Source organism: Ranitomeya imitator, chromosome 4 (genome assembly GCF_032444005.1).
Source record: "Ranitomeya imitator isolate aRanImi1 chromosome 4, aRanImi1.pri, whole genome shotgun sequence".
Taxonomy (NCBI): domain Eukaryota; kingdom Metazoa; phylum Chordata; class Amphibia; order Anura; family Dendrobatidae; genus Ranitomeya; species Ranitomeya imitator.
In genome coordinates, this window is record NC_091285.1 from 413919628 (window position 1) to 413944360 (window position 24733).

Below are 24733 nucleotides of genomic sequence, written 5' to 3' on the forward strand. Positions count from 1 at the left end.
AGCAAAGCCCAGGAACTTCTGCAGGCTCTTCACAGATGTCGGCTGAGTCCAATCATAAATGGCCTGAACTTTAACAGGGTCCATCTCGATAGTAGAAGGGGAAAAAATGAAACCCAAAAATGAAACCTTCTGAACTCCAAAGAGACAATTTGACCCCTTCACAAACAAGGAATTCGCACGAAGGACCTGGAACACCATTCTGACCTGCTTCACATGAGACTCCCAATCATCCGAAAAGGCCAAAATGTCATCCAAATATACAATCATGAATCTATCCAGGTACTCTCAGAAGATGTCATGCATAAAGGATTGAAACACAGATTAGAAAGCCCGAATGGCATAACCAGGTACTCAAAATGGCCCTCGGGCATATTAAATGCTGTTTTCCATTCATCGCCCTGTTTAATTCGCACAAGATTATACGCCCCTCGAAGATCTATCTTGGTGAACCAACTAGCCCCCTTAATCCGAGCAAACAAATCAGACAGCAGCGGCAAAGGATACTGAAATTTGACTGTGATCTTATTAAGAAGGCGGTAATCAATACAAGGTCTCAAAGAGCCATCCTTCTTGGCCACAAAAAAGAACCCTGCTCCCAATGGTGACGACGACGGGCGAATATGACCCTTCTCCAAGGATTCCTTTATATAACTCCGCATAGCGGCGTGCTCTGGCACAGATAAATTAAACAGTCGGCCCTTAGGAAACTTACTACCAGGAATCAAATTAATAGCACAATCGCAATCTTTATGAGGAGGTAGGGCACCGGATTTGGGCTCTTCAAATACATCCCGGTAATCTGATAAAAACTCAGGGACCTCAGAAGGAGTGGAAGGCGAAATTGACAACAATGGAACATCACCATGTACCCCCTAACAACCCCAGCCGGACACAGACATAGATCTCCAATCCAACACTGGATTATGGACCTGTAGCCATGGCAACCCCAAAACGACCACATCATGCAGATTATGCAACACCAAAAAGCGAATATCCTCCTGATGTGCAGGAGCCATGTACATGGTCAATTGAGTCCAGTACTGAGGCTTATTCTTGGCCAAAGGCGTAGCATCAATTCCTCTCAATGGAATAGGATACTGCAAGGGCTCCAAGAAAAAACCACAGCGCCTGGCAAACTCCAAGTCCATCAAATTCAGGGCAGCGCCTGAATCCACAAATGCCATAACAGAATAGGACGACAGAGAGCAAATCAGAGTAACGGACAAAAGAAATTTAGACTGTACCGTACCAATGGTGGCAGACCTAGCGAACCGCTTAGTGCGCTTAGGACAATCGGAGATAGCATGAGTGGATTCACCACAGTAAAAACACAGCCCATTCCGACGTCTGTGTTCTTGCCGTTCAGCTCTGGTCAGAGTCCTATCACACTGCATAGGCTCAGGCCTATGCTCAGAGAATACCGCCAAATGGTGCACAGCTTTGCGCTCATGCAAGCGCCGATCGATCTGAATGGCCAAGGACATAGACTCATTCAGACCAGCACGGGGGAAATCCCACCATGACATCCTTAAGGGCTTCAGAAAGACCCTTTCTGAAAATTGCCGCCAGGGCACACTCATTCCACTGAGTAAGCACAGACCACTTTCTAAACTTCTGACAGTACACCTCCGCTTCATCCTGACCCTGACACAAAGCCAGCAAGATTTTCTCTGCCTGATCCACTGAATTTGGTTCATCATAAAGCAATCCAAGCGCCAGAAAAAACGCATCAACATCACGCAATGCAGGATCTCCTGGCGCAAGGGAAAATGCCCAGTCTTGACGGTCACCACGCAACAAAGAAATAATGATTTTTACTTGTTGAACGGGGTCACCAGAGGAGCGGGGTTTCAAAGCTAGAAACAGTTTACAATTATTTTTGAAATTTAAGAACTTAGATCTATCCCCAGAAAATAAATCAGGAATAGGAATTCTAGGCTCTAACATCGGATTCTGAACCACAAAATCTTGAATGTTTTGTACCCTTGCAGTGAGATAATCCACACAAGAGGACAGACCTTGAATGTCCATATCTACACCTGTGTCCTGAACCACCCAAAGGTTTAGGGGAAAAGAAAGACAAAAACACAGTGCAAAGAAAAAAAAATGGTCTCAGAACTTCTCTTATCCCTCTATTGAGATGCATTAATACTTTGGGCCAGCTGTACTGTTATGGACCTGGTGGTTAGGAGCACCCGGCACGACCTGATAGTTAAACTGACACAGGACAAGCTCTGGGATGTGGGAGCTCTGCTGACCGCAACCCCTAATCCTATCACAACAACTAGAAATAGCCGTGAAGCATTCCTGACTCTCCCTAGACGCCTCTTCACAGCCTAAGAGCTACCTAGCCCTAGAGATAGAAAATAAAGCCTACCTTGCCTCAGAGAAATTTCCCAAAGGAAAAGGCAGCCCCCCACATATATTGACTGTGAGTAAAGATTAAAGTCACAAACGCAGAAATGAAACAGGTTTCAGCAAAGGGAGGCCAGACTTACTAAACAGACAGAGGATAGGAAAGGTATCTTTGTGGTCAGCACAAAAAACTACAAAAGACCACGCAGAGTGTGCAAAAAGACCTCCGCACCGACTAACGGTGCGGAGATGCCACTCTGCATCCCAGAGCTTCCAGCTAGTAACGCAAAATCATGATATCCAGCTGGACAAGGCAACAATGAACAAATAATAACTGGCAGGAACTTAGCTTCTGCTGGAGTAGACAGGTCACCAGAAAGATCCAAGAGCGAACTGAACAAATGCAGGAACATTGACAGCTGGCATGGAGTAACGATCTGAGTGGAGTTAAATAGAGCAGCCAACCAAAGGATAAATCACGTCACCTGTGGAAGGAACCTCAGAAGCAGCAGCTCCACTCACAGCCACCAGAGGGAGTCCATGGACAGAACTCGCCGAAGTACCATTCACGACCACAGGAGGGAGTTCGACAACAGAATTCACAACAGGGAGGGGGGCACCAAACTGAATTCTTGCACCGGGTGCCAGAAAACCTAGATACACCTCTGCTGGCATGGCAGGTGATGACAGACACCGCTGGTATACAGGCAGGCATGACAGGTACTGTTGGACATGGCTGGAATACTAATAGGCACGGCAGGTGCTGGCGGACACGGCTGGTATACAGGGATACGAGCAAAGGTGACCAGACATCTAGCAAGCGTGCAGACTAACTGAAAGAACACATTACTCAGGCACCTTCCAACAGGTGGAGGTGCCTTAAATAATAAGTGTCTGCCTGCTATTGGTAAATGTGTGCTGTCTCTTTAAGAGACCGGGAGTGTGTACTCCCTAAGCATAGTGCCCGAGGATCTGGCAGACATGCGCAGACCTCGGGAGACTGCTGCAGCAGAAGGAAGCACAGGCTGAGGGCTGGGGCGGTGAGTTGGCGTCCCTGCCAGAGGAGAGGACAATACATGGTAATTCTTTAGTAGTTCAGTATATTTTTTAATTATCAATCTCTCGAGAAGGAGACCATAGTAGTAGCAGTAGTACCCCAGCCTCCATGATGACATGGTCGCATAGCAATGGGGCCAATGGTTGACATAAGTGACCCCAAACCCTGACTCTGTAACCACTTTAAATACTGCTGTCAGCGATTACCATCAACATGTAGTGAGTTACACAACAGTGACTAGATCTAGCTGTTAAAGGCAGGTTCTGGTTACATAACACTTCTGTACCTGTACAACACATGCCGGGAAGATGTTACAGAGGCCACTACTTTTCCATTGATGACCTATCCGATTCAATTCTGAACAGCCAATGACAACGTTTTCAGTGTTTCAGGCCATGAAATTGCTGGAAACACTGATGTCCAGCCTATGATTGGTGCTGTAACTACAACGTTTATAGACTGGAGCCTAGAAACACAGTGCTAGCTCTGATTGGCACAATTGAACGATGACCAATGAAAGTGCACAGAGGCGATCTGACCTCAGAATGACAGCCCTGTATTTCCTTAGTCTAGCTGTGGACTTGTGCAGGGCGGTCATACTGCTTTTCTGTTACACTGTGCTATGCCTCGTGGTGCCACAGACTTTTTGAAGCCTGTGCCATCACTGCTGGTGTTGCTGCTTTTGAAGAAAGAAGTTCCTGATTCTTCCCTGATCCGTTCCTGATATTTTCTAGTTCACTCCAATCCCCATCTCCCCCACTATTTCCCCCCCTCTACCTAACCCCCTACCCACCTTCTGCCGGCGAGCGCTGATCAGTACTTGATTGCTCGATTTTTGGCAGTTTTTCTGTTCTTGGGTCCGGCAGTCGCTGAGCGCTGATCAGAGGCACAACTCACTGATCTGCGTCTGTGCACGCTGTTTTCCAGAACTTTTTCTGTCCCTGTCTATCCCCCTCCCTTTGCACTACCTCTATGTGTGTGTCCTACAGCTGCCGAGCCGCAGATCAGATGCACAACTCTGATCGGTACTTGTGCACACTTTTGTTTGTTTTGGGGTTTTTTCTCCTCTTTTTACATCACATCCATGCGTGCGTCCTACAGTCATTGAGCACTAGTCCAGTTGTTGTTTTTTATGTGTGAAAAAATAATAAGGAAATAATAATTTAGATTAGTTGATAGGACTAGATTAGGGACAGTAAAAATATACCGTAGTAATCAGCAACTACTACAGTATTTTTTAGTTAGGGTTAGTGTCAGATAGTCAAGAGGAAAAAAAGAATCACATCTGTGTCAGGGTTAGAGTCAGATAGTTGCGGGCGCTCAGTAATTTTTCTTTTACTGACGTCCATTTAATAAGTTTGTTTTTGATTTAACCAAACTTTTATATCAATTTTTATTTTATTTTTTTCTCTTCTTTTCTAAATTCTTTTGTTATTTTTTTCTGTTCTAAATAAAACATTTTTACACTAAACATTAACATAACACACACCTGAATAAAATTCACCATACGTGAAAAAAGGTCTCGCTCATCCCAATCACGGTATTTAGCAGAGGAGACAGACGCCTTCTTTGCCTCCAACACTGAGAATAAAAGAGAGGATGCCACCTTCCTTTATTTTTCATCCACCTCCTCAAGTGACACTGAGCCACCATGCAGACACCCCAGGACAGAAAATGAACCAGCGCCCACTATTACTGACCCCGTATGAACCTCACTCCCGAAGATTAAGAGCCACTGATTCCTCTTTTTGTGGCACAATCAGGAATCTAATTTGACACCACCGGCCTCACAAAAATAGACTTTATCAGTTTTTTTCTCTGAAGATTTTTTAAACACGGTACGTCTGAACTATCTCCTAATCTGGAATACCCACTGCACCCCAGAATCCCATGTACTTCTCTCACTCTGTTCTAACTGGAACACTGCTGCTTTTTCCCTGACTTTAATTCCATGTATCATACTTCAAATTTACTGAATGCATATTGATATGTAAATGCTCCTCACACCTAGCCCTATCCTTCCATCTTAGGCTACTTTCACAATAGCGTCGTGTAACGGACGTCGCAAAGCGTCGTTTTCGAGAAAAAACGCATCCTGCAAAGTTGCCCGCAGGATGCGTCTTTTCTCCATAGACTTGCATTAGCGATGGATGCGTCGTGTTTTTGGCGACCGCGACGCACAAAAAACGTTCAATGTAACGTTTTTTTGTGCATCGGGTCCGCCATTTTCGACCACGCATGCGTGGCTGAAACTCCACCCCCTCCTCCTCAGAACTCACAATGGGCAGCGGATGCGTTGCAAAACTGCATCCGCTGCCCACGTTGTGCTAATCAATCACACTGTCCGTCGGTACGTCGAGCCGACGGTTTGCCTCTTTCTCCAGCTTTGATGCTAATCAAATGTTCTATTAACTGCAATCTGTTAATTACTCCCTGGTGTGAACTGTCCGGCTGCTCCTTTCTCCTACCCTCTCTGTCTCTTTCACCTGGCTTCATTTCATGGACACTTGAATCAGGGCCGTATTTGCCACAAGGCACTTGAGGGCACGTGCCTAGGGCGGGGATGATGAGGGGGGGGCGGCACCTGAGCAAGGTTTGTTTTTTTTTTTTGTTTTTTTTAAAGTCCTGGGTCACCTCCCGACCGACCGCTCCCCTTCCCCTCCGCCCGCCTGCCTGCCTCCCACCCATCCTCCTTGAAGACGATACTCACCCTGCTCCAGCGATGCCTGGTCTCATCGTCTGTAGTGCGTCCTGAGTGAGCGGTCGCATGGTACCGCTCATTAAGGTCATGAATATGGGCATATTCATGACCTTAATGAGCGGTACCACCTGACCGCTCACTCAGGAAGAAGGTGCTGCGCCGGGAGTCGGGACAGAGCCAGAGGGATGTCGGCGCGGCCGTGCGGTGTGGGACAGGCGAGTATGAGGGAAGGGGGGGTAGAAAGAGGATGGGGAGCCCGGAGCAGAGCCATGGGAGAAGGAGTAGGGGGTGGAGAGAAGAGCCATGCATACGGGGGGATTATGAGCCATGCATACAGGAGGGGGGGAATATGAGCCATGCATACGGGAGGGGAATTATGAGCCATGCATACAGGAGGGGGGGGATATGAGCCATGCATACAGGGGGGGAATTATGAGCCATGCATACAGAGGGGGGGGATATGAGCCATGCATACAGGGGGGGGAATTATGAGCCATGCATACAGGATGGGGACGGTGGTGGAATATGAGCCATGCATACAGGAGGGGGACGTGGTGGAATATGAGCCATGCATACAGGAGGTGGGGGGGTTATGAGCCATGCATACAGGAGGGGGTGATTATAAGCCATGCATACAGGAGGGGGGTGGAATATGAGCCATGCATACAGGAGGGGGGGGGAATTATGAGCCATGCATACAGGGGGGGATGGAATATGAGCCATGCATACAGGAGGGGGGGATATGAGCCATCATACAGGAGGGGGGAATATGAGCCATGCATACAGGAGGGGGGAATATGAGCCATGCATATGGGATGGGAGGGAGATGAGCCACGCATACAAGATGGGAGGGGGGCATTATACAGTATTGAGCATCATGTGGGGTCATTATACAGTATGGAGCATCATGTGGGGTCATTATACAGTATGGAGCATCATGTGGGGTCATTATACAGTATGGAGCATCATGTGTGGCCATTATACAGTATAGAGCATCATGTGTGGCCATTATACAGTATTGAGCATCATGTGTGGCCATTATACAGTATGGAGCATCATGTGTGGCCATTATACAGTATTGAGCATCATGTGTGGCCATTATACAGTATGGAGCATCATGTGTGGCCATTATACAGTATGAGCATCATGTGTGGCCATTATACAGTATAGAGCATCATGTGTGGCCATTATACAGGATGGAGCATCATGTGTGGCCATTATACAGTATGGAGCACTGTGTGGCCATATTTATTTTTGTTTATAATTATTGTATATGAAACAGTGTGATCAGCAGTGCTAAATGGGTGTGGTTGGGACGTGGGTATGGGTGTGACTAGTTGTGAAATGGGTGTGGCCAGAGGCGTGGCCTAAAATTTGCCGCAGCGCACCTAGTGCGCCGCAAACTTTATACCTTTTTCCCTTCTTCAAAAGTTGGGAGGTATGGTACCATATTTGCCAGATCAAGTGCCACAAATCCCATGGGGAATGAATGAGGCCAAATGCAGTGTTGCTGTAAGCGATCCGTTACACGGCAGATGCAGAAAAACTGCCCGATCTGCTGCAAAAGGCTACTTTCACATCAGCGATTCCTGCCAAAGTCTATGCCGATAGAGTCATACTCACCAATGCGGGAGGCAGCACTAAAAGTGCCTAGGGCAGCAGAAACTCTAAATACGGCCCTGACTTGAATGGTATAAGTTGAATGGAGCAGTCAGATATGACCCTGGTCAGATGTGACATCATTTAAAGCGTGACATCAGAAATATACCAGAAATAGTCCAGAAATTGGTCAGAAGGTAATAACAATCACTATGTTCTAATTTTACTAGCCTTTCTTTTATTCCCCTTCTCTTTAACTATGTTCACATTTGCCCTCACCATTTTTGCTTCACTAATCCTCACTCTCCTTCGCTATCCCCAAACCCCTGCACCCATGAACCAAATAACTATCTTCCCTTCTCTCTTACCCCCCTACCTCGCTTCATCTGCAGACCCGCTCCTTAACCTCAGACCTCTCCTACTAAAATATAATATAACCCGATCACTCTCCTTCACCCACCTGCTTTCCCTTTCTCTGCTCCTTCTCACTGCTGGCGACATATCCCCCAATCCTGCCCCCCCGCATCATACATCGCTCTAGTCCTCACCTCTATCCTTCTCACACTAAGAGAAACTACCGCAATCCTGCACACTTAAAATCTGTGCCACTGACCCCCACCCCCCTGCTTCCTCTCTCTGGGGCACTTTGGAATGCCCGCTCTGTCTGCAACAAGCTCCATATGATCCACGATCTCTTTACTTCCCGCTACCTTTCCTTCCTGGTCCTCACTGAGACCTGGCTGACACCCGATGACACGGCCTCCCATGCTGCACTGAGTTACGGTGACCTCCATTTTACCCATACTTCTTGCTCTGGCAACAGACATGGCAGAGGAGTCAGTTTCCTTCTTTCTAAAAACTGCTCCTTCAATCCTCTCTTATCCTCCCTTCTTTCGAGGTTCACTCTGTCCATATCTACTCTCCCTCTAATCTCCAAATGGCTGTCATATACTGACCACCGGGCTCAGCCACTGCCTTCATTGACCAACTCTCCACCTGGCTTCTTCACTTTCTCTCTGCTGACTTCCCCACCATCATCATGGGTGACTTCAATATCCCTACTGACAGCGGCCAGCCAGCAGCCTCCAAACTCCTGTCCCTTACTTCATCCTTTGGACTTACTCAGTGGTCCTCCACAGCCACCCACACAGATGAACATACACTAGACCTCATCTTCTCCCGCCTCTGTTCCCTCTGTAATCTCACAACCTCTCCCTCCCTCTATCTGACCACCATCTATTCACCTTCTCATCCTTGTCCTCTTCACCCGCCCCCCCATGTCCAGCCACTAGAACATCCTCACAGAAATCTCACACACCTAGACATTCACAGACTCTCAGACTCTCTTCTACCTCTGTCCTCCATATCTTCACTCCACGACACGGACAGCACCACCGCTTTCTATAACACCACCCTCACATTAGCCGTAGACTCAGTCGTCCCTCTCATGCATGGCAAAGTGCAATGAATCAATAGGCAACCCTGGCACAACAATCTCACCAAAAAACTTCGACAAGCATCCAGGGTCGCAGAGCAGCATTGGAAGAAAACACACCTGCCAGACGACTTCACTGCTTTCAAACAAGCTACACTTGCCTTCAAATTAGCCCTCACCTGTGCTAAACAGTCCTATTTCACAAACCTTGTATCTTTATTATCCTACAACCCAAAACAACTGTTCAGAACATTCAACTCTATCCTTCACCCACCACTGCCACCTCCAATTCCCCTCATCTCTTCTGAGGACTTTGCTACCTACTTCAAAAATAAGATCGACCAAACAAGGCAAACCCTTACTGTTCCACCGCCCCAACCACTCCATATATCAGACTATGAATATGCCATGTTTTGAGTATATACCTAAAAGATCCATGGCTTTTCAGACACACGCTGGGGGCTATTCAGACCTCCGCTCTTCACTCTGCCTAGAACGCTCTTCACTCTCTTAGCCTGCAGGCAACTCCCTCCCCCCTGCTATATAGTGTAATGTGAGACCAGCTGCCAGGAATTTTATGGCTTTGTGCTGCGAAAGCCGGTCTCTGTAAACCCCTCATTTCCCCTTCCGCCTAATACTAGCCAAAACTGGTACAGAAGCTGCATGGGACTCTTTTGTTCTCTTAAAGTTATGTATACTGGTACCGATCCGGGCTATATAAGAGATACAAGGATTATATATTCGAGATGCCCATCGAGAGATCTATAGCTCACTGAAATATCTAGGAGCTAAACCCAACGAGTTGCAAGGATTGGATTTCTCCATTAGCGGGTCATGTAACTACGCAGTGTTTATACTTAGAAGAACCCCACTGACGTAGTGAACATCCTGATCATTGTGTCATTCTCATACGAAGTTCATACAGCGAGTTATGTAGAGAAAAGGTTTGTCATAACTGTAAGAAAAGGGAGGATTCAGCCTCTGAGTGAGGTCACCACAGGGGGAGTGCCTTGGTTTTAGGCTGGGAGATAAGTGAATGAGACTGCAAGCTTCACCTGTCTTTGTCCTGGGTCTAGCTGCGAGACAGATGTGTGATATGCATCTAAATACGTGCCCCTCCTCCACAGCACACGGTCAGCCATGAGATGAAATGATATGAATGAAATGGAAGTGTTTTTTTCAACTTTAATCCCATTTTATTTGTAATTCTACTGTACCTACGATACTTGACTTCTTTATAATATCTATTTATACTTCTGTAAACACAGCCTACCTTTTTTGGAGTAAAATATATAAAGTTACTAGCTTTGTCTCTCCTTGCTCTATAACGTACTGTCATGTTCTCTGAGGTGAATTACGCTACTAATTTGGGTGGGCTCTGGACCCGTTATAAATTAAGAAATCGGAGCTGGTGGCAGCGGATTTGTCCTGTGAATTTGGGGGGCTTTGTAGCGACTGGCGGCATTGATAATTATTGCTCCCACCTGAATGGGAGTAGTTATACTGCCCTCGCTGCAGTGTGCCCATTAGCCAGTTCAAAGTAAGGCAGCCCTTTCTGGCGACTAATTGTCCCAAGTGCAGTACCCTGTCTGACCAGAGAGCTGCAAGTTCCAAACCAGAAGTGGGATATAGATAAATCCCCTTCAAAAAGAATCAGGGGCAACCAAACAACCCCGGTTCATGACGAATTGGTGTCAGTGGTGGGGATGATAAAGATATCCTCCCCGTGAACCATGACACTCAGATTCTCTTCTACCTCTGTCCTCCATATCTTCACTCCACGACACGGACAGCGCCACCGCTTTCTATAATGCCACCCTCACATTAGCCATAGACTCAGTCGCCCCTCTCATGCATGGCAAAGTGGGACAAATCAATAGGCAACCCTGGCACAACAATCTCACCAAAAATCTTCGACAAGCATCCAGGGTCGCAGAGCAGCATTGGAAAAAAACACGCCTGCCAGACGACTTCACTGCTTTCAAATAAGCTACACTTGCCTTCAAATTAGCCCTTACCTGTGCTTAACAGACCAATTTCACAAACCTTGTATCTTCATTATCCTACAACCCAAAACAACTGTTCAGCACATTCAACTCTCTCCTCCACCCACCACTGCCACCTCCAACTCCCCTCATCTCTTCCGAGGACTTTGCCACCTACTTCAAAAATAAGATCAACCAAACAAGGCAAACCCTTACTGTTCCACCACCCCAATCACTAAATATACCAGACCTCTGTCCTTCCCTAGTAACTTCCCTCTCCAACATCACCGAAGAGCTTAGTCACCTCCCTTCCAAATCACACCTCACCACCTGTGCACTTGACCCAATCCCTTCCCACCTGCTCCCCAACCTCACTAACACTCTCTTTCGAGCCCTAACCCATCTCTTCAACCTATCACTATCTTCTTGTATCTTCCCCTCTGCCTTCAAACATGCCACCTTCACACCCATCCTCAAGAACACACCTTGACCCAACTGCTATGCCCAGCTATCGCCCATATCACTGCTCCTGCTTGCTTCAAAACTCCTTTAGTAGCATATCCATGCTCAACCACCTCTCATCTAACTCTCTCCTTCACAATCTTCAATCTGGTTTCCGCCCCCACAACTTCACCAAAACTGCCCTGACCAAAATTACTAATGACTTACTCACAGCCAAAGCCAAAAGACAGTTCTCTACCCTCCTCCTTCTTGACCTGTCTTCTGCCTTTGACACAGTCGACCACTGCCTACTGCTACAGATTCTTTCTTCCCTTGGCATCAAAGACCTTGCCCTGTCCTGGATTGCCTCATACCTTTCCGACTGCACATTTAGCTTTTCCACTCCCACACTACCTCCTCATCCTGCCCTCTCTCTGTTGCTGTCCCTCAAGGCTCTGTCCTGGGGCCCCTACTTCTTTCAATCTATACCCTTGGCCTAGGACAACTCATAAAGTCCTATGGCGTCCAGTAGCACCTGTATGCGGACGACACTCAGATCTACCTCTCTGGCCCAGATGTCACCTCCCTGCTGTCCAGAATCCAGGAGTGTCTACCAGCCATATCCTCCTTGTTCACCTCTCACTTCCTAAAACTCAATGTAGACAAAACCGAACTCATCATCTTTCCTTCATCTCGTGTATCTCCCATACCCAATCTATTATGGTAAACGGCATCGCGATCTCTCCCGCACCTGTAATCCGCTGACTAGGAGCAACTCTCGACTCTTCCCTGTCCTTCAAACCGCACGTCCAAACTCTTGCCACCTCCTGTCACCTCGAACTCAAAAATATTGCCAGAATTGGTCACTTCCTCAGCCCTCAATCTACTAAAACTCTTGTGCATGCCCTCATCATCTCCCACCTCGACTACTGCAACACTCTCCTCTGTGGCCTCCCTGCTAACTCTCTTGCACCACTCCAGTTTGTCCTCAACTCTGCTGTCTGGCTAATCCATCTCTCTCCTCGCTTCTCCCCTGCTTCTCCCCTCTGCAAATCCCCCCCCTGGCTCCAGATTCCCCAACGAATCCAGTTCAAACTACTAACACTGATCTACAAAGCTATCCACAACCTGTCCCCTCCCTATATCTCTGAACTAATCTTCCAATATCTTCCCTCACGCAATCTTCGATCCTGCCAAGTCCTCCTACTCTCCACCACACTTATTCATTCCTCACACAACTGCCTCCAAGATTTCTCCCAAATATCCCCCATCCTCTGGAATTCCTTTTCTTGACCACTATACATGGTGATGGCAGCACGCTCACCGCTGAATGAGGTACCCCTACACAGTTCCACAAATCAGTCTGTGTAATTGGGTACAATAAGAACATGGGGGCAGTGGCTTACTGCCAATGGGGACCGTGAGCAGGGGGGCCCGGTATTAGCGCCCACAGCGGGCCACCCTCGTCATTTCAGTGCCCACACTTCGCCTGTCAGTGCCCGTGCCAGGCCCCCCCTCCGGCCGTCAGCTCGAGCAATGATGATGGAGAAGGGAACATCAGCAGACGCTTCCACCACCATAATTCTGCCTTCTCTCTGATCAAGTCTTCCAGCCGTACAGTGCCATGAGAAAAGCCAAGGTGTGGTACAAGAACCTGGCCGTGCACATTGTACAGATGGCCATGTACAACTCTTATGTGCTATGCTACCATGATGTGCAGACCAGACCGCTATGTACATTCAGTTCCAGGAGGTAGTAATCAAGGCCCTAATCTTTGGAGATCAGGAAGGAGCGGTCCCCAGTACTTCCAGAACTGAAGGTGCTCATATTTTACCCAGAGGTGTATCTAGCTCTTCCTGCACCTGGGGCAAAGGATCAGTTTGGTGCCCCCCCTCAGATTTCTGCCCCCTATAATGTCCTCAGATTTCTGCCCCCATAATGTCCTCAGATTTCTGCCCGTCCTGATTTCTGCCCCCTTCCCCTCCCTTCCTGGGTGCAGTTGCATGTGATGGAGAAATCTGAGGAGCACAGTAGTATCCAGCACTGCCCACATAGTAGTATACAGCACAGCCCGCTTAGTAGTATATAGTACAGCCCGCATTGTAGTATACAGCACCGCCCACACAGTAGTATACAGCACCGCCAACATAGCAGTATACAGCACTGCCCACATAGCAGTATACAGCTCAGCCCACATAGTAGTATACAGCACTGCCCATATAATAGTATACAGCACTGCCCACACAGTAGTATACAGCACCGCCCACACAGTAGTATACAGCACAGCCCACATAGCAGTATACAGCTCAGCCCATATAGTAGTATACAGCACTGCCCACATAGTAGTATACAGCACTGCCCACATAGTAGTATACAGCACAGTCCACACAGTAGCATACAGCACAGCCCACATAGTAGTATACAGCACTGCCCACATAGTAGTATACAGCAAAGCCAACACAGTAGTATACAGCACTGCCCACATAGTAGTATATAGCACTGCCCACACAGTAGTATACAGCACCGCCCACACAGTAGCATATAGCACAGCCCGCATAGTAGTAAACAGCACCGCCCACACTATATAGCACAGCCCACATAGTAGTATATAGAACAGCCCACACAGTAGTATACAGCAGCGCCCACACAGTAGTATATAGCACAGCCCACACAGTAGTATATAGCACAGCCCACATAGTAGTATATAGCACAGCCCGCATAGTGGTATATAGCACCGCCCACACAGTAGTATACAGCACCGCCCACCCAGTAGTATATAGCACAGCCCACACAGTAGTATATAGCACAGCCCACATAGTAGTATATAGCACAGCCCGCATAGTAGTATATAGCATAGCCCACACAGTAGCATACAGCACTGCCCACACAGTAGTATACATCACTGCCCACACAGTAGTATACAGCACTGCCCACATATAAGTACATAGCACAGCCCGCATAGTAGTATATAGCACAGCCCAAACAGTAGTATATAGCACAGCCCGCATAGTAGTATATAGAACAGTCCACACAGTAGTATACAGCACCGCCCACACAGTAGTGTATAGCACAGCCCACACAGTAGTATATAGCACAGCCCACATAGTAGTATATAGCACAGCCCGCATAGTAGTATATAGCACCGCCCACACAGTAGTATACAGCACCGCCCACACAGTAGTATATAGCACAGCCCATACAGTAGTATATAGCACAGCCCACATAGTAGTATATAGCACAGCCCACACAGTAGCATACAGCACTGCCCACACAGTAGTATACAGCACTGCCCACATACAGTGGGGCAAAAAAGTATTTAGTCAGTCAACAATAGTGCAAGTTCCACCACTTAAAAAGATGAGAGGCGTCTGTAATTTACATCATAGGTAGACCTCAACTATGGGAGACAAACTGAGAAAAAAAATCCAGAAAATCACATTGTCTGTTTTTTTATCATTTTTTTTGCATATTATGGTGGAAAATAAGTATTTGGTCAGAAACAAACAATCAAGATTTCTGGCTCTCACAGACCTGTAACTTCTTCTTTAAGAGTCTCCTCTTTCCTCCACTCATTACCTGTAGTAATGGCACCTGTTTAAACTTGTTATCAGTATAAAAAGACACCTGTGCACACCCTCAAACAGTCTGACTCCAAACTCCACTATGGTGAAGACCAAAGAGCTGTCAAAGGACACCAGAAACAAAATTGTAGCCCTGCACCAGGCTGGGAAGACTGAATCTGCAATAGCCAACCAGCTTGGAGTGAAGAAATCAACAGTGGGAGCAATAATTAGATAATGGAAGACATACAAGACCACTGATAATCTCCCTCGATCTGGGGCTCCCACCCCGTGGGGTCAGAATGATCACAAGAGCGGTGAGCAAAAATCCCAGAACCACGCGGGGGGACCTAGTGAATGAACTGCAGAGAGCTGGGACCAATGTAACAAGGCCTACCATAAGTAACACACTATGCCACCATGGACTCAGATCCTGCAGTGCCAGACGTGTCCCACTGCTTAAGCCAGTACATGTCCGGGCCCGTCTGAAGTTTGCTAGAGAGCATTTGGATGATCCAGAGGAGTTTTGGGAGAATGTCCTATGGTCTGATGAAACCAAACTGGAACTATTTGGTAGAAACACAACTTTTCGTGTTTGGAGGAAAAAGAATACTGAGTTGCATCCATCAAACACCATACCTACTGTAAAGCATGGTGGTGGAAACATCATGCTTTGGGGCTGTTTCTCTGCAAAGGGGCCAGGACGACTGATCCGGGTACATGAAAGAATGAATGGGGCCATGTATCATGAGATTTTGAGTGCAAACCTCCTTCCATCAGCAAGGGCATTGAAGATGAAACGTGGCTGGGTCTTTCAACATGACAATGATTCAAAGCACACTGCCAGGGCAACGAAGGAGTGGCTTTGTAAGAAGCATTTCAAGGTCCTGGAGTGGCCTAGCCAGTCTCCAGATCTCAACCCTATAGAAAACCTTTGGAGGGAGTTGAAAGTCCGTGTTGCCAAGCGAAAAGCCAAAAACATCACTGCTCTAGAGGAGATCTGCATGGAGGAATGGGCCAACATACCAACAACAGTGTGTGGCAACCTTGTGAAGACTTACAGAAAACGTTTGACCTCTGTCATTGCCAACAAAGGATATATTACAAAGTATTGAGATGAAATTTTGTTTTTGACCAAATACTTATTTTCCACCATAATATGCAAATAAAATGTTAAAAAAACAGTCAATGTGATTTTCTGGATTTTTTTTTCTCAGTTTGTCTCCCATAGTTGAGGTCTACCTATGATGTAAATTACAGACGCCTCTCATCTTTTTAAGTGGTGGAACTTGCACTATTGCTGACTGACTAAATACTTTTTTGCCCCACTGTATAAGTACATAGCACAGCCCGCATAGTAGTATATAGCACAGCCCAAACAGTATTATATAGCACAGGCCACAAAGTAGTATATAGCACAGCCCGCATAGTAGTATATAGCACAGCCCACACAGTAGTATACAGCACTGCCCACATAGTAGTATACAGCACAGCCCACACAGTAGTATACAGCACTGCCCACATAGTAGTATATGGCACAGCCCGCATAGTAGTATACAGCACCGCCCACACAGTAGTATACAACACAGCCCGCATCTCTCCTTCTGGCAGTTCGGTGTCTTCAGCTCCAGCCTCCATTACCCAACCGTCTGGAGCTGGAGCACTTACTACAAACCACAAGGCTGCCTGTGAAGAGCCGGCAAGTGACGTCAGCAGCGTGATCATATGACCTGACGCTTCACTGATGCGGAAGTGCCGGCGGCGGTCAGGGCATAGATCAAGGGTTCTAGCGTCTGAAGACGCTAGTACATCCTTGGGAACCGACGCGCAGCACTTTCTCTGAGCCGGCTGTCAATTTGACAGCCGGCTCAGAGAACGGAAGAATCTCAGTGTGGGAGCTGAAGAATTCTGCCTTACGGGGAGCCTCCTCCTTGGACCGTCGCATCAGGCAGCCTGCTGGCGCCCCCCTGTCTGCTGTGCCCGGGGCACATGCCCCGGCAGCCCCCCCCTGGATACGCCACTGATTGTACCAGGCCAACATTTGCCCGGTGTGGTCCCTCAAACCACAAAGAAAGGAAGGTTGCAAAAGAGTTGCCGAGTGTGTTACAGAAGGGGGATACGCAAGGACACCACTTATCAATGCGACCCTGCCCCAACAATCCTGGACGGTCTATAAAAGAATGCTTCAAATTGTACCACACTGACTACAGATTAATTTCTGACTTACACAACTCGCGTATTCCAACTTGACATATACTATACAACTCACTTATGCCAACCTAGCGTACCCTACATAACTCACATATGCCAGATTGATGCACTTTACACAGAGCTGGTTTTAGGCAAAGTGGGGCCCTAGGCAAAAGTTTAAAATGGGGCCCCAAATGCTAACATATTGCACATCACACAGAAGCATTTCTGTTGTATTTACATGTGCTGAGTTTAGGCCATTAAACGAGTGTGATTGACAGTGCTGAAGTCATTCAACACTTGTTTCCCGACATCTTTACACCAACTGACAAATAATGATGGGAACAGAACAATCACTATTAGATGAATCTGTCCCCATACAGTATTATGATATCAGCAGCACATCTACAGTTTACACTGGCGATGTGCTGCTGACAACAATGATTTCTGTTCCGGCATAAACAATCCAATCACTCGATGAATATGCAGCATTTTGCTTGATTAGTATAATACACCCCATAATCCTCCATATATTATAATGTGCCCCATAGTCCTCCTTATAGTATAATACACTCCCCATTGTCCTTCATATAGTATAATACACTCCCCATAGTCCTCCATATAATATAATACACTCCCCATGGTCCTCCATATAGTATAATACACTCCCTATAGTCCTTCATATAATACACTCCCTATAGTCCTCCATATATTAAAATACACTCCTCAGTCCTCCTTATAGTATTATACACTTCCTATAGTCCTCCATATAGTATAATACACTCCTCTGTCCTCCATATAGTATAATACACTCCTCATAGCCCTCCATATACACTGTGTTCCAAATTATTATGCAAATTGGATTTAAGTGTCATAAAGATTTAATGGTTTTGTTTTTCAAATAAACTTGTGGATGGTATTGTGTCTCAGGGCTCAATAGATAACTGAAATCAATCTTAAACACATGTGATAATTAGTTTTCCAGGTGATTCTAATTAAAGGAAAACTACTTAAAAATGATGTTCCACATTATTAAGCAGGCCAAAGGTTTCAAGCAATATGAGAAATAAAAATGATCTCTCTGCTGCTGAAAAGCATTAAATAGTGCAATGCCTTGGACAAGGTATGAAAAACTTTGTGATAATCATACTGTGAAGAGATTTGTGACTGAAACAGAGCACAGACAGAGTTCATGCAGATAAAGGCATAATGAGGAAGGTTTCTGTCAGACAAATTCCTTGGATTAAGAGAGCAGCTGCCAAAATACCATTACAAAGCAGCAAACAGTTATTTGAAGCTGCTGGTGCCTCTGGAGTCCCTCGAACCTCAAGGTGTATGATCCTTCAAAGGCTTGCTGTGGTGCATAAACCAACTATTCGGCCACCCCTAAACAGTGTTCATGAGCAGAAATGGTTGCAGTGGGCCCAGACATACATGAAGACTAATTTTCAAACAGTCTTGTTTACTGATGAGTGTCGAGCAACCCTGGATGGTCCAGATGGATGGAGTAGTGGATGGTTGGTGGATGGCCACCATGTCGCAACAAGACTGCGACGTCAGCAAGGAGGTGGAGAAATCATGTTTTGGGCCGGAATCATGGGGAAACAGCTGGCCAATCTAAAGTAAATAGCGTTTCTGACTGACAACTTTCTTCCATGGTCTAAAAGCAGAAACGTGCCTTCAGGAGCAAAATCATCTTCATGCATGACAATGCCCCATCTCATGCTGCAAATAATACCTCTGAGTCATTGGCTGCTATGGGCATAAAAGGAGATAAACTCATGGTGTGGCCACCATCTTCCCCTGACCTCAACCCTATAGAGAACCTTTGGAGTATCATCCAGCACAAGATCTATGAGGGTGGGAGGCAGTTCACATCAAAACAGCATCTCTGAGAGGCTATTCTGACTTCATGCAAAGACGTACAAGCAGAAACTCTCCAAAAACTCACAAGTTCAATGGATGCAAGAATTCTGAACGTGATATCAAAGAAGGGTTCCTATGTTAACATGTAACTTGGCCTATTAGGATCTTTAGAAAGTTAAATAGCTTTTTTGTTCAGTAAATGTGACCTCCTAATGCTGCAAATTCCACAAATGAGCATTTTCAGTTCTTTAAAACAAATCAAATGTTTAGAAATTCTACTGTGCCTAATAATTTGGAACAGTGCATTTTGAGTTTTTATTCATTTTGGAGATTGTACTGTTATCATTGGGAGGTTTCTTCAATAAAATTCAATGTATACTCTAACAGGTGATGACTTTTATTAGACTGACTGTCATTTGCATCGACCATTTAGGAAAAACCGAGAAAAATGTCATCTGCACAATAATTTGGAACATAGTGTATTACAATACACTCAGTCTTCCATATAGTATAATACACTCCTCAGTCCTCCATATAGTATAATACACTCCTCAGTCCTCCATATAGTATAATACACTCCTCATAGCCCTCCATATATTTCAATACACTCAGACCTCCATATAGTATAATACATTACTCAGTCTTCCATATAGTGTAATACACTCCTTGTAGTCCTCCATATAGTATAATGCATCGCCATAGTCATCCATGTAGTACAATTCACTTCCTATAGTATAATGCACCACATAGTTCTTCATATAGTATAATGTGTTCCCCAAAGTGCTCAATACAGTATAATGCAGCCCACATATAGTATAATGCAGCCACCCCATAGAGCATAATGCAGCCACCCCAGAGTATAATTCAGCCACCCCAGAGTATAATGCAGCCCCGCCATTCAATATAATGTAAACCCCCCATAGAATATCATGCAGCCCCCTCATATACAGTGGGGCAAAAAAGTATTTAGTCAGTCAGCAATAGTGCAAGTTCCACCACTTAAAAAGATGAGAGGCGTCTGTAATTTACATCATAGGTAGACCTCAACTATGGGAGACAAACTGAGAAAAAAAAATCCAGAAAATCACATTGTCTGTTTTTTTTATCATTTTATTTGCATATTATGGTGGAAAATAAGTATTTGGTCAGAAACAAACAATCAAGATTTCTGGCTCTCACAGAATTGTAACTTCTTCTTTAAGAGTCTCCTCTTTCCTCCACTCATTACCTGTAGTAATGGCACCTGTTTAAACTTGTTATCAGTATAAAAAGACACCTGTGCACACCCTCAAACAGTCTGACTCCAAACTCTACTATGGTGAAGATCAAAGAGCTGTCAAAGGACACCAGAAACAAAATTGTAGCCCTGCACCAGGCTGGTAAGACTGAATCTGCAATAGCCAACCAGCTTGGAGTGAAGAAATCAACAGTGGGAGCAATAATTAGAAAATGGAAGACATACAAGACCACTGATAATCTCCCTCGATCTGGGGCTCCACGCAAAATCCCACCCCGTGGGGTCAGAATGATCACAAGAACTGTGAGCAAAAATCCCAGAACCACGTGGGGGGACCTAGTGAATGAACTGCAGAGAGCTGGGACCAATGTAACAAGGCCTACCATAAGTAACACACTACGCCACCATGGACTCAGATCCTGCAGTGCCAGAGGTGTCCCACTGCTTAAGCCAGTACATGTCCGGACCCGTCTGAAGTTTGCTAGAGAGCATTTGGATGATCCAGAGAAGTTTTGGGAGAATGTCCTATGGTCTGATGAAACCAAACTGGAACTGTTTGGTAGAAACACAACTTGTCGTGTTTGGAGGAAAAAGAATACTGAGTTGCATCCATCAAACACCATACCTAGGGCGGCACGGTGGTGCAGTGGTTAGCACTGCAGCCTTGCAGCGCTGGAGTCCTGGGTTCGAACCCCACCAAGGACAACATCTGCAAAGAGTTTGTATGTTCTCTCCGTGTTTGCGTGGGTTTCCTCCGGGCACTCCGGTTTCCTCCCACATTCCAAAGACATACTGATAGGGAATTTAGATTGTGAGCCCCATCGGGGACAGTGATGATAATGTGTGCAAAAAATGTAAAGCGCTGCGGAATATGTTAGCGCTATATAAAAATAAAGATTATTATTATTATTATACCTACTGTAAAGCATGGTGGTGGAAACATCATGCTTTGGGGCTGTTTCTCTGCAAAGGGGCCAGGACGACTGATCCGGGTACATGAAAGAATGAATGGGGCCATGTATCGTGAGATTTTGAGTGCAAACCTCCTTCCATCAGCAAGGGCATTGAAGATGAAACGTGGCTGGGACTTTCAACATGACAATGATCCAAAGCACACCGCCAGGGCAACGAAGGAGTGGCTTCGTAAGAAGCATTTCAAGGTCCTGGAGTGGCCTAGCCAGTCTCCAGATCTCAACCCTATAGAAAACCTTTGGAGGGAGTTGAAAGTCTGTGTTGCCAAGCGAAAAGCCAAAAACATCACTGCTCTAGAGGAGATCTGCATGGAGGAATGGGCCAACATACCAACAACAGTGTGTGGCAACCTTGTGATGACTTACAGAAAACGTTTGACCTCTGTCATTGCCAACAAAGGATATATTACAAAGTATTGAGATGAAATTTTGTTTCTGACCAAATACTTATTTTCCACCATAATATGCAAATAAAATGTTAAAAAAACAGACAATGAGATTTTCTGGATTTTTTTTTTCTCAGTTTGTCTCCCATAGTTGAGGTCTACCTATGATGTAAATTACAGACGCCTCTCATCTTTTTAAGTGGTGGAACTTGCACTATTGCTGACTGACTAAATACTTTTTTGCCCCACTGTAGTATAATGCAGCCCCTCCATAGAATATATGGTAGCCCCCTCAAAGAGTATAATGCAGCCCACCACAGAATATAATGCAGCCACTCCATAGAATATAATGCAGCTCCACTATAAAGTATAATGTAGCCCCTCCCCATAGAATACAATATAGCCCTCCTCATAGAGTATAATGTAGCCCCAATAGAATATAATGAAGCCCCCATAGAATATAATCTAGCCCCCCCATAGAATACAATGTAGCCCCTCATAGAATATAATGCAGCCCCCATAGAATATAATACATCCCACTCAGAGAATATAATACAGCCCCCATAGAATATAATACAACCCCCCATAGAATATAATACAGCCACCAATAGTATATAACACAGCCTCCCCCATAGAATATAATGTATAATGTACCCCCCATAGTATATAACACAGCCTCCCCCATAGAATATAATGTATAATGTACCCCCCATAGTATATAACACAGCCCCCATAGAATATAATGTACCCCCCATAGTATATAACACAGCCTCCTCCATAGAATATAACTCCTTTCTGACATTAGGTGTACTATCCCGTCGAGGTGGTATGGGCACATATCACTGCCGATGGTATAGTACGTCGAACGTGATCAGCTGCGCTCACGGGGGGAGCACGGACGATCACAGCCGGGTGTCAGCTGACTATCGCAGCTGACATCCGGCACTATGCGCAGCTGACATCCGGCACTATGTGCCAGGAGCGGTCACGGACCGCTCCTGGCACATTAACCCTTGGAACACTGCGATCAAAGATGATTGCAGCGTTCGGTCCGCATAGGGAAGCATCGCGCAGGGCGATGGCTCCCTGCGTGCTTCCCTGAGACCCTCAGAGCAACGTGATATGATCGCATTGCTCCGAGGGTCTCCTACCTCCTCCTCCCTGCAGGCCCAAATCCAAAATGGCCACGGCAGGCCTTCCGGGTCTTGCAGGGAGGTGGCTTTCACGCGCCTGCTCAGAGCAGGCGCTGGGAAGCCTCCCTGCAGTGCCTGTGTGATCGCTGATCTGACAGTGCACTGCAAAGTGTCAGATCAGCGATCTGTCACTATAATGTGATGTCCACCCCTGGGGCAATGTAAAAAAAATAATATTTATATGTGTAAAAAAAAAAAAATCCTAAATAAAGAAAAAAATATATATATTGTTCCAATAAATACGTTTCTTTATCTAAATAAAAAAAAACAATGAAAGTACACATATTTAGTATCGACACGTCCATAACGACCCGACCTATACAACTGTCCCACTAGATAACCCCTGCAGTGAACACTGTAAAAAAAAAATGAGGCAAAAAACGACGCTTTATTATCATACTGCCAAAGAAAAAGTGGAATAACACGCGATCAAAAAGACGGATATAAATAACCATGGTACCGCTGAAAACATCATCTTGTCCCGCAAAAAACGAGCTGCCATACACCATCATCAATTGAAAAATAAAAAAGTTATAGTCCTCAGAATAAAGCGATGCAAAAATAATTATTTTTTATATAAAATAGTTTTTATCATATAAAAGCGCCAAAACATAAAAAATTATATAAATGAGATATCGCTGTAATTGTTCTGACCCGAAGAATAAAACTGCTTCATCAATTTTACCAAACGTGGAACGGTATAAATGCCTCCTCCAAAAGAAATTCATGAATAGCTGGTTTTTGTTTATTCTACCTCACAAAAACTGGAATAAAAAGCGATCAAAAAATGTCACATGCCCAAAAATGGTAACAATGAAAAGGTCAACTCATCCTGCAAAAAAACAAAACCTCACATGACTCTGTGGACCAAAATATGGAAAAATTATAGCTTTTAAAATGTGGAGGCGCAAAAAATATTCTTTGCAATAAAAAGCGTCTTTTAGTGTGTGACGGCTGCCAATTATAAAAATCCGCTAAAAAAGCCACTATAAGGGTATGTTCACACGTTCCTGATTTCCATCCTTTTTTTTTCAGGACTGTTTTTTAAAAAACTGCAGCTCTTGGCAGAAAACGCAGGTCCTTTTTTTGGTCCTTTTTTTGTCCTTTTTTGATCCTTTTTTTTATCCTTTTTTTGATCCTTTTTTGATCCTTTTTTTATGCAGTTTTCTATGCAGTTAAAATGGCTGAAAATACCCTAACCCTACCCCTAACCGTACCCCTAACCCTACCCCTAACCCTACCCCTACCCCTAACCCTACCCCTAACCCTACCCCTAACCCTAACCCTACCCCTACCCCTAAACCTACCCCTAACCCTACCCCTAACCCTACCCCTAACCCTAACCCTAACCCTACCCCTAACCCTACCCCTAACCCTAACCCTACCCCTAACCCTAACCCTACCCCTAACCCTACCCCTAACCCTATTCTAACCTTAGTGGAAAAAAAAAAAAATTCTTAATTTTTTTTTATTGTCCCTACCTATGGGGGTGACAAAGGGGGGGGGGTCATTTACTATTTTTTTTTATTTTGATCACTGAGATTATATCTCAGTGATCAAAATGCACTTTGGAACGAATCTGCCGGCCGGCAGATTCGGCGGGCGCACTGCGTATGCGCCCGCCATTTTGCAAGATGGCGGCGCCCAGGGAGAAGACGGCCGGACGGACACCGGGACGCCGGGTAAGTATAACGGGGGGAGATTAGGGCACGGGGGGGGGCATCGGAGCACTGGGGGGGGCATCGGAGCACGGGGCG